Below are 11,865 nucleotides of genomic sequence, written 5' to 3' on the forward strand. Positions count from 1 at the left end.
ACTCACTGGGGACATATGTAACAGCATCACTGGGGACATGATATGTAACTGGCACTATATATGTGCAAGACAATGATTGCTTGGCATCAGGGGCTGGCTGGCAACTTTTAGCCTAGGGGGCAAGTCCAGAGCACTGGCCCATAGCCCCCCCCCCCCCACACACACACTTTTCTGGAAGACGGAACGCTTGCGCGCGCCGAAGGCGCGTCGAAAAATTAGACTTGTGGCCTAACATAAGGGGGCGTGGCCTATTCCATGATTGTATTGTGTACCTGCAGATTGCACATTGTGATGCTAATTACACATTATGCCGCTCACCTTGATGCCCATTACACTCTATAATGTGATGGCAATTACCCAATGATCCCCACACTGTAATGAGCATTACGCCCCATAACATGATGCCCATTGCACTGCACAATGTGATGTCCACAGTGCCAGATATTCCGCCACAGTGCCAAATACACATATGCCCCCACAGTGCCAGAGACACATATGCCACCACAGTGCCAGATATGCCCCCACAGTGGCAGAGACACATATGCCCCCACAGTGCCAGAGACACATATGCCCCCACAGTGCCAGAGACACATATGCCCCCACAGTGCCAGATATTCCCCCACAGTGCCAGAGACACATATGCCCCCACAGTACCAGATATGCCCCAACAGTGCCAGAGACACATATGCCCCCACAGTGCCAGAGACACATATGCCCCCACAGTGCCAGATATGCCCCCACAGTGCCAGATATTCTCCCACAGTGCCAGAGACACATATGCCCCCACAGTGCCATATATGCCCCCACAGTGCCAGATACACATATGCCCCCACAATGCCAGATATTCCCCCACAGTGCCAAATATACACATGCCCCCACAGTGCCAGATATTCCGCCATAGTGCCAAATACACATATGCCCCCACAGTGCCAGAGACACATATGCCCCCACAGTGCCAGAGACACATATGCCCCCACAGTACCAGATATGCCCCACAGTGCCAGAGACACATATGCCCCACAGTGCCAGAGACACATATGCCCCCACAGTGCCAGAGACACATATGCCCCCACAGTGCCAGATATGCCCCCACAGTGCCAGATATGCCCCCACAGTGCCAGATATTCTCCCACAGTGCCAGAGACACATATGCCCCCACAGTGCCATATATGCCCCCACAGTGCCAGATACACATATGCCCCCACAGTGCCATATATGCCCCCACAGTGCCAGATACACATATGCCCCCACAATGCCAGATATTCCCCCACAGTGCCAGAAACACATATACCCCAGTGCCAGAATTTGCAACTCACCATTGTTGCTGTTTCAACTATATCTGCTGCTGCTGATGCTGCTGCTGGGGGAGGGGGGGCGGGGGAGAGCGCAGTTCATGCCCCTCCTGCCCACACCCTGCAGCCCCAGTCCGGTGCAGGCCGCGCACCTCCTATAGCTCTCCTGCGCTGGCCGCTGCTTCCAGAATACGGCCGCGGCTACAGGAAAATGGCCGCCGGCCTCCTGCACTAAGGATATGTCCTCAGTGCAGGGGGCCGGCGGCCATTTTCCTGTGGCCGCGGCCGTGTTCTGGAAGACGCGGCCAGCGCAGGAGAGCTGGAGGAAGTGCGCCGCGCGGCCTGCAGCAGGTGGCTGGGTAAGCGGCCCGGGGGGCACATGGCACCCTGCCCCCCGGCCCAGCCCGCCCCTGCTTGGCATTCAAATTCAGTGCTGAGATAGTACACACATTTTGTTTCACGTTTTGAAACCTTGTTTTTTGAACAATTAAAATATGTTTGTGTGTATTTTATGTGGTAATAAAATATATTTGTGTGTATATTATGTGTTTATACAGCATAAATGCAAGATACTTCAAAATACATCATTGAAATATTAAAATATTCCGAAATACGGAATAATCCGTTATCCAAAATTCTCCTGGTCCCGAGCATTTTGGATACGGGATACTCAACCTGTATATATATATATATATATATATATATATATATATATATATATATATATATATATATATATATATATATATATATGATGCTTGTATGAGCCGGCACTCCTTGTTTGAAGATAGCTGCCCAGGTGCCTCCAATTGTAAATGGGTACAAGTAGAAAAAACGATGCGGCACTCAAAGGGTCTTCATATAAATATATATATTCAAAAGGTTGCTCAGAAATGTACAAACAACATGGGATTTAGCCCCGACGTTTCAATGCTGATATTGGCATTTTTCTCAAGGGCCCATGCAATGCTGAAGTAGTTCAAAAAGTTTTGAACTACTTCAGCATTGCATGGGCCCTTGAGAAAAATGCCAATATCAGCATTGAAACGTCGGGGCTAAATCCCATGTTGTTTGTACATTTCTGAGCAACCTTTTGAATATATATATTTATATGAAGACCCTTTGAGTGCCGCATCGTTTTTTCTACATATATATATATATATATATATATATATATATATATATATATATAACAGGTTGTTTTATAAAGGCACATAGGGCCTGATTCAGCAATGCTTGCTAAGTAGGGGTTGTTCAATGCTTAGCGAGCCCTGAAACACCACCCGGCTAAATAACTGCCCCCTCCCGCCACTGTACCATGCAAGGGGATGTACGCGGACACAACCTCTCGCATGCGGCTGGCAGGGAGAGAAAGCATGACCATCGGTGACCATCGAATGATTTCTCTCCCCTTCGGAAATAAAAGTCAGTCTGAACTTACTTCTATTTCTGTCGGTGTCCACCTAAGAGAGGGGGGGGGGGGCAGGTGCTGACGTCCCTTGACGTCATTTCCAGCGTTTTCATGGGGACGCCCCCTAACCAGTATGAGGGCCTCAGCGTCTGTGATAGGTGTTTGTACAGTGGCTCTGCACATGCTCAAATTCGTGCATACGCAGAGCCGCGCCATAGGTCCCCGGTGTGAATACGTTGGGGAGCGAATGGTATTGAGGGGTAGATGTATAAAGCAGTGATAAAGGAGGAGAAGTGATACAGAGCCTGGTAGTTTATCACCAACCAGCCAGCTCCTGACTGTCCCTTTTTAAACCCAGCCTGCAACTTAACAGTCAGAAGCTGATTGGCCGGTGATAAAGTACCAGGCACTTTATCACTTCTCCTCCCTTATCACTGCTTCATACATCTACCCCTGAATTGTGTTATATTACTGGTAGTTTGATAGCTCAGTGTGTGTAAATGTTACCTTTGACACAAACCTTGTTAGATAACCATAGAAGAAAAATCAACAGACCATAATATGAACAAATTAGTGTTTTTCCTGATTTTAAGCAGAATCTATAGTCTTCATAATTCCTTGCCAGTAAAACCATACTTTTAATAGTCTTTTGAGCCCTTTTTGTAATTGGTGCCAGATTGTCTCCCAAAAGAGCCCTCGTCCTTGGGAGTCACCTCTGCATATAAGAAGAAACACAAAGGCAGACACATGAAGTTATGCAGAGGGGAGAGTAGGTAGAGAACAAAGCATGACAGAAATCTATGTTGTGATTGTAAAAACAAGCAATAATCAGACTGCTGACAGGTATGCAAATAAAGATCTAACAAACGTACTACTCACCTTAATATGTTTACTTCTGTCCATGAAGCCATGAACCTATTCCATAATAGTCTATCCTGATTAGTACATTTGAGAAAACAAGTAACCCCTGGGCCAAGAGCCAGATTGGCAGTAAAGGCCGATGTCATGACGCTACTAGGATGCCAGACTAAAATAACATATTCCTACACTACCTCTATAACAATAAAAGCTGCAGTCATTGAGCCCTTTCACCATCTGTGGCCTCTGGTAACAATGTGGGAGGGAAGCACACAGTCGGCCAAATGGAATTGGAAAAGACTGCCTCCTTATAAAAACCTCCAAGATCGGCCAGTTTACCGCACTGCCGCCAAACTCAAAGTCATTTACAAGGCAAAACCATGCCTTGCAAACGATTGCTCCTTTAAAAGAATATCCGAGTTCGGCCAGCATCCCGCATGGCTGGCATTCTCGGAGGCTATTTCTATATAGTCCACAGCGGTAGAAAACATAGTACATTTTCCATCATGTGCACACAGCTTGTGATGCTGGTGCGCAGGTCCTACAAGCATCAAGGGCACCATAGCAGCCACATCCCCTGCCCCTGTGTTAGCTATGCCACTGCGCTCAGCCTCCACAGTCGTACCCTTTTACGCAGTACACAACAGTAATACACTGTATGCACAGAATGCCACACACTAGTAATGTCCTTATACACATATTGCCACACAGTAAAGCCCCTTACACATACAGATAAAGCCTACTTTAACTAGCCTTCTATGAGAGCCTTGGTGAGCCATGGCTCACCAAGGCTTATTATCATCTATTGTTCTCAGCTGCAATACAATAGATAGAACAATACAGTAGGGGATTAGCAGAGAATTAAATCCGACAGCTCTGGCTCACTTAATCCTATTAAAGGGCTAGTTGAGGATGGCTTTGTCTGTATGGCACACCTTATTAATGATCTTTTACACATTACGCCACACCTAATAAATTCCCTTATACAAATATTTTCCTCATACACAAACTGTTTTGCTACACATAATTAATGCTCTATCACACATAATGCACCTTACACATATGCCCCACATGATTAATGCCCATATACACATAAGGCCCCTTACACATATTTATTTACAGTTTCTAATATAGTGCAGCAGATTCTGCAGATTCTACAAATGTAGATAGTAATAAAACAAACTGGGTAGCGACAGAAAGACTTGGAGGTAAGAGGGCCCTGCTGCAAGCTTAGAATCTATAGGGACATAGGAGGGAAACACAAGGACAGGCACCAGTAATAGCATAGCAGTCCCACCAAGTTACAAGTCCAGAAGGGAAGCTATATAATACATAAGTGCCTCAGAAGGTTATGCATGTGGTACTTAAATTTGATAGGTTTGCCTGAAGAGGTGAGTTTTCAGGGAACACTTGAAAGTTTGGAGGTTAATAGAGAGTCTTATTGGGTTTAGTGGGTCTAAGAGGGTGTGAGAGTTAAGAAAGTGTGTGAGGCGAGAGTAGACAAGTCTCTCAAGTAGCTTGAAGAGGCATAGGAGCTGAGAGATAGTACAGTCAGAATTGTATATTTTCAGAATGGGAATCACTGCATGTTTGAACAGAGAAGGAAAAGTAGCAGTAGCAAGGGAGAGATTGCAGATTTTAGTTAAAGCACAGGAGATAAAGTTTTAATGACTTGTGCAGGTATAGGATCAAGGGGAGAGGTAGAGTAAGAGGATAAGAAGAGTGTGGACGCAAATGAAGAGAAAGAGGGTTCAGGTTAGGAAGTGTGGGGGGGGGGGGGATGCAGAGGTCTGTGCCAAGTGCAGCTGCCAGAGAGTGAGACCATTAACAGCTGCTTCAGTGGCAGGGGTGTGCTTTAATCTGGGCAAAGACACCCCTGTCACTGTGGCACTACTTTAGGTGCAGCTTATACATGTTTTTTTTTAATGGACATTTGCAGCCTGCTGCTTAGCCCTGCCCCCTTCCTGCCCACTGTTTCTGTAACTTTAACATTGACAGCCGGAGGTACTGCTCCCAGTGCCTCCGAAACCAATAAAGACAACAATTATGGTGTAAAAATGAATAAAATAATATAATGCATATACTTATGACACATAATATGTGCTATAAGTAACATAGTAACAGAGTAAAGGCCCATACACACTTAAAGATTTTCATTTCAAAAGACTTTGCCAAAATCTCTGAAAGATATATCTTTCACCAAAGTAGTTCGTACACACTGAGCTATTTTCACCAAAGAGCGAGAGATTTTCAGCCGGCGAAAGACTTTGATGAAAATCTTTCATTATAAAAGGATATTTACATAATGGGCGGGGTTTATATTACAAGAGTGGGAGCAGGGGCCCTTTAATTTCAATGTGTTTCTGTTCTTGGGTCCTGATTCAGAACTGATCGCTGGGCTGCGTATATTGGGAGCCCAGCGATCAGGTAAACGCCGCCCTGGCCGTTACCGCTATAATATACATTGGTGGGCATATATATGGGATGCGGTTAATTTCCCGGCGATCGGATTCCCGGTGGTCAAAATCCCGACGCTGGAATCCCGACCGCCGAAATCCTGAAACTTTCTTCCTACGTGGGTGTCCACGACACCCATAGAGGGAGAATAAATTAGCGCGCCGAGCGTAGCGAGGCACCGGGCGCGCTGCGTGGCGAGCCCGCAAGGGGGGGCAATCCACGTCCCCCCCCCTTGTTGGGATTTCGGCGGTCGGGATTCCAGCGTCGGGATTCCGACCGCTGGGATTCCATACCGAATCTATATATATCTATATATATAGATATATATATATATAGAGATATATACACAGTATACACACACATATATATATATTAATATTAGGAAGCCTTGCATTGGTGTTAGTGGTTATATATATATATATATATATATATATATATATATATATATATATATATATATATATATATATATATATATATATATATATATATAAAAATATATATAACTAGCTGACCCGCCCGGCGTTGCCCGGGAAAACCTTGGGGTTTCTTTATTTCCAAAATTGCTGAAAAATGTAATCTTACAGTATGCTGTGACAAAGACCTAAGATTGTAATTTGTTATAGATTCCACCATAATGTTAGAATGTGTTTGCATTGATACTCAACGCTCCTGAGTTGAAAACTTGTATGTGTTGATGAATTCCACATCCACTCCTGAGATTTAGCACCTACTGTATGACATATCCTCCAACATCGGGGTACTTATGTATTATCTGGACTCCCATGTATTATCTGGACTCCCATGTTAAATGCACCCCATTTTTTCATACCCCTACTTTCCAACTACGCATGGAGTTGATTTTATATAGTGTGGTGAGCGCAGCGAGCCACCGTGCCTGAAGCGTGGTGAGCGCAGCGAGCCCCGCGAGGGGACGCGGTCTCATAAGAAAAACGGGAGTCCAGATATTACATAAGTACCGAAATCGGTACAAAATCAGAAAGGGACATGTCCACACCTCAATTTCTATACTTTCAATGGTACAGTTTCTAGGGTGTGTAATTACAGGCGCTGAGTGCGTGGGGTCCGGTGTGGGCGCTACTTACCGCGCCATAATTAATTAAAAATTCACTGCTCCCTGCCACTGCCACTCCCCTCACCGAACCTGCCTGCAGCAGTCTCTGAGGTCTGGGGATCTGTAAAGCACATGCACCGAGCATCTCTACCAAACAGTGGGGCAGGCCCTAAGTGTGGGAGCAGGTCCGCGGGCCTGGCCACATGATGTCATGACGCGACGCACACTATCCGCACCACTGTAATGCACCACTGGGAATGGGTGCAATGGGCCAAATTCTTCCTTACACCCGCCGGGCCAATCCACTGATTCAGCCATCACAATCATCAATGGATGCATTGATAAGATTTGGAGTTTAAGAAGTTGAAGAATAAGACTGAGAAAAAGAATTGCCATGTTACAAAGTGTACAATTTACTCAATAAATCGTGAAAAAAATGTGTACATAGAAGTACAATCAAGAAATGAAAGTAGGATTAAAAAATAAGTTCTGATTCAAACTGATAATTGTTTGGATGGGGTGGGTTGTGAAACAAATCTATAGGTGAGGGTATGGATATTGTGGGCATAATTGGTGTTTGTTACACATACAGGGGGCCCTCAATTGATGGGATTTTCACTACAGTGTCGCGGTCACAGTGTCACCATAGGGGGATTCCCAATTGGGGTCCAGGTGGACTTTTAGGGACCCTTTACAATCCTGTAGGTCTCTTCTCCTTGAGCTTACAGTCTCCCTTAATGATAGTCAATCACTGAGGGAGACCGTAGGCTCCAGGAGAAGAGACCAACGGGATAGTAAAGGGGTCCCTAAAAGACCACCTGAACCCCAATTGGAAATCCCCCTACGGTGACACTGTAGTGAGAATTTCTCATCAACTGGGGACCCCCTGTAGGTGTACCAAACACCAATTATGCCCACAATATCCATCCCCCCTCCACCTATAGATTTGTTTCGCAACCCACCGCCATCCAAACAATTATCAGTTTGAATCAGAATTTATTTTTTAATCCTACTTTCATTTCTTGATTGTACTGTACTTCTATGTACACATATTTTTTTCATGATTTATTGAGTAAATTGTACACTATAACGTGACAAATCTTCATCTCAGTCTTATTCTTCAACTTCTTACACTCATAACATTCAAACAAATACATGCAGCGCTCATGCCCATCGACCAAACATTATCTATGAACCAAAAGAGTCTGGGAAACACTTAAGGCAGAGCAGTGCCTGATATCCAACTGACTAACAGGGTGAGTGCAGTGTACCCACTTTGTATTGATCAATGGGTGCATTGGCCAGGACAAAGATTTCTCAGTGCAACTGGCCGGGGAGCGCAGTGACAGGCTGGAGGACTGGAGAGACGGATATGGGGAACAAAGTAGAAACGGTACATTAGGTACAGTTTTTATTTGCCGGTACAGACGGTTAAATAAATGGCAAATTATTTTTTATGTGTTCTGTGTGTTTGTGTGTGTTGTACTGTTTTTGTGTGTGTGTTGTAGTGTATGTGGTTGTGTGTGTTGTATTGTATGTATCTGTCCAATGCGTAAGTGTGTGAGGTGTGCTACGTATATACAGTATGTGTGTGTTGTGTCTTTGTGTATCTGTGCAATGTTTAAGTGTGTGTTTTGTGTGTGTCGTACTGTTTTTTGGGTGTGTGTGGTGAATGTGGGTGTGTGTTGTGCTGTTAGAGGTATGTTATGTGTGTGTGTTGTGTGTATCTGCCCTATGTGTAAGTGCGTAAGGTGTGCTATGTATAAATCTGTGTGTGTGTAGTGTGCTGTGTGTATCTGTGCAATGTTTAAGTGTGTGTTTTGTGTATTGTACTGTTTTTGGGTGTGTGTTGTAGTGAATGTGGGTGTGTGTTGTACTGTGAGTGTTGTGTTGTGTGTATCTGCCGAATGTGTAAGTTTGTGATGTGTGCTACGTATATATGTGTGTGTAGTGTGCTTTGTGTATCCTGGCAATGTTTAAGTGTGTGTTCTGTGTGTTTGTTGTACTGTTTTTTGGTATGTGTTGTAGTGTGTATGGATTTGTATTGTACTGCATGTGGTGTGTTGTGTGTGTGTGTATCTGTCCAATGTGTAAGTGTGTGAGGTGCTCTACGTATAAATGTGTGTTGTGTGCTGTGTGCGCGTATGTGGTGTACTGTGTGTGTGTGTGTGTGTGTGTGTGTGTGTGCGTGCGTGTGTGTACAATGTGTATGTGTGTGTGTTGTGTGGTTTATGTATATCCTCAATTATTTCCTAATTGTTAAAAGCCTTCACCATAATGTTAGAATGTGTCATTCATACTCAATGACAGCAATGAAATCAGGTGTGGAGTTGTTCCTTTGCAAACGGTTTCCCAGATCATCGATCTTTTCCCCAGAACATCAATGAAGGTAAATTACAACTTGGTGTTTTTTAAATTTCTAAGTGAAATTTCCCAAAAACGGCTTCGAGGTGCACACCACCGGGTCCAGAGGTATCTTGTTGCTGAATTTGGTGTCTCTGAGTGCCACGGTGTGTCCGCAATGCGCCGGACACGCACACACACACACACACACGCACACAGATTCTTCAACTTATTATATAGATCTATATCTATATATATTATATATATATTATATATATATATATATACATATATATATAATATATATAGCCTTGCATTGTGGCAGTGGTCATTTATTTATATATATATATTGGGACACCTTGCATTGGTGGCAGTGACAGCAGGGGGACACTTGGGAGCAGGGGGCGGCTGGAAGCACTTTGCCGCTGGCACCGAGTGCTGACAGAGGAAGAGGAGGACAGGTGACATGGGGGACCGGGAGCTGCTGCGTGGCGGCGGGCTTGCTGCGACTGCTGGCACTGGCAGTGTCTTTTCCCCCCTGCTCCGTCTCCGTGCTGGGAGCAGGGGGAGGGGGGAGGGAGCAGGGGGAGGCGGCGGGGCGGCACACGGGCTGAAAGTGGTTAATCTTTCAGCCCGTGCAGCGTACACATACAGCGATGATGGATAAAAAACCATCCATCATCGCTGGCATGCTGGTAAAATTACACACCCTAGAAACTGTACCATTGAAAGTATAGAAATTGAGGTGTGGACATGTCCCTTTCTGATTTTGTACCGATTTCGGTACTTATGTAATATCTGGACTCCCGTTTTTCTTATGAGACCGCGTCCCCTCGCGGGGCTCGCTGCGCTCACCACGCTTCAGGCACGGTGGCTCGCTGCGCTCACCACACTATATAAAATCAACTCCATGCGTAGTTGGATAGTAGGGGTATGAAAAAATGGGGTGCATTTAACATGGGAGTCCAGATAATACATGGGAGCCCAGATAATACATAAGTACCCCGATGTTGGAGGATATGTCATACAGTAGGTGCTAAATCTCAGGAGTGGATGTGGAATTCATCAACACATACAAGTTTTCAACTCAGGAGCGTTGAGTATCAATGCAAACACATTCTAACATTATGGTGGAATCTATAACAAATTACAATCTTAGGTCTTTGTCACAGCATACTGTAAGATTACATTTTTCAGCAATTTTGGAAATAAAGAAACCCCAAGGTTTTCCCGGGCAACGCCGGGCGGGTCAGCTAGTATATAATATATATATATATATAATATATATATATATATATATAAAATATATATATATATATATATATATACATATATAATATATATATATAATATATATATATATATATATATAAAATATATATATATATATATATTATATATATATATATATATATAATATATATATATATAATATATATAATATATATATATATATATATAATATATAATATATATATTATATATATATATATATACATATATACATAATATATATAGCCTTGCATTGTGGCAGTGGTCATTTATTTATTTATATATATATATTGGGACACCTTGCATTGGTGGCAGTGACAGCAGGGGGACACTTGGGAGCAGGGGGCGGCTGGAAGCACTTTGCCGCTGGCACCGAGTGCTGACAGAGGAAGAGGAGGACAGGTGACATGGGGGACCGGGAGCTGCTGCGTGGCGGCGGGCTTGCTGCGACTGCTGGCACTGGCAGTGTCTTTTCCCCCCTGCTCCGTCTCCGTGCTGGGAGCAGGGGGAGGGGGGAGGGAGCAGGGGGAGGCGGCGGGGCGGCACACGGGCTGAAAGTGGTTAATCTTTCAGCCCGTGCAGCGTACACATACAGCGATGATGGATAAAAAACCATCCATCATCGCTGGCATGCTGGTAAAACCAGCCGACGTGGGACCTCGTTAGCGATGATGCGGGAGCGCGCATCATTGCTAGGAGGCAATCTGTGGGGCATACACACTAGGCAATTTTCAATTGAAAATCGCTCAAAACGGCGGTTTTGAACGATTTTCAGGTGAAAATCGTCAAGTGTGTATGGGCCTTAACATAGTATTTTCGTTGTATTATTTTATTATGTTTATCATTAATGACTGCCCCTGACTGCACATCCCTGACAAAATCCTTCATAGCCAAATCGCACCATGCCCATAAGGACTGAAGTTGGGAAACACTGATAGAAGAAAATAAAACAATGCAAAAATGGCAATGTGATTTTTATAAACAGTATTTCCAGTTATTCTGAATCCTATGGGAGGTCCGGGTTCTCTTCATAGTTGACTGACTCTTATCATGCCAAAATGGCCACATAGTTTTACAAGAAAATTTTAAAGAACATTCCAGAAACCCCCACTATGATCTCCTGTATACAGTATGCAGCGAGCCGCTTTTTGGCTGCG

The sequence above is a fragment of the Crinia signifera genome, chromosome 9 (assembly GCF_055691185.1).
Source record: "Crinia signifera chromosome 9, ASM5569118v1, whole genome shotgun sequence".
Taxonomy (NCBI): domain Eukaryota; kingdom Metazoa; phylum Chordata; class Amphibia; order Anura; family Myobatrachidae; genus Crinia; species Crinia signifera.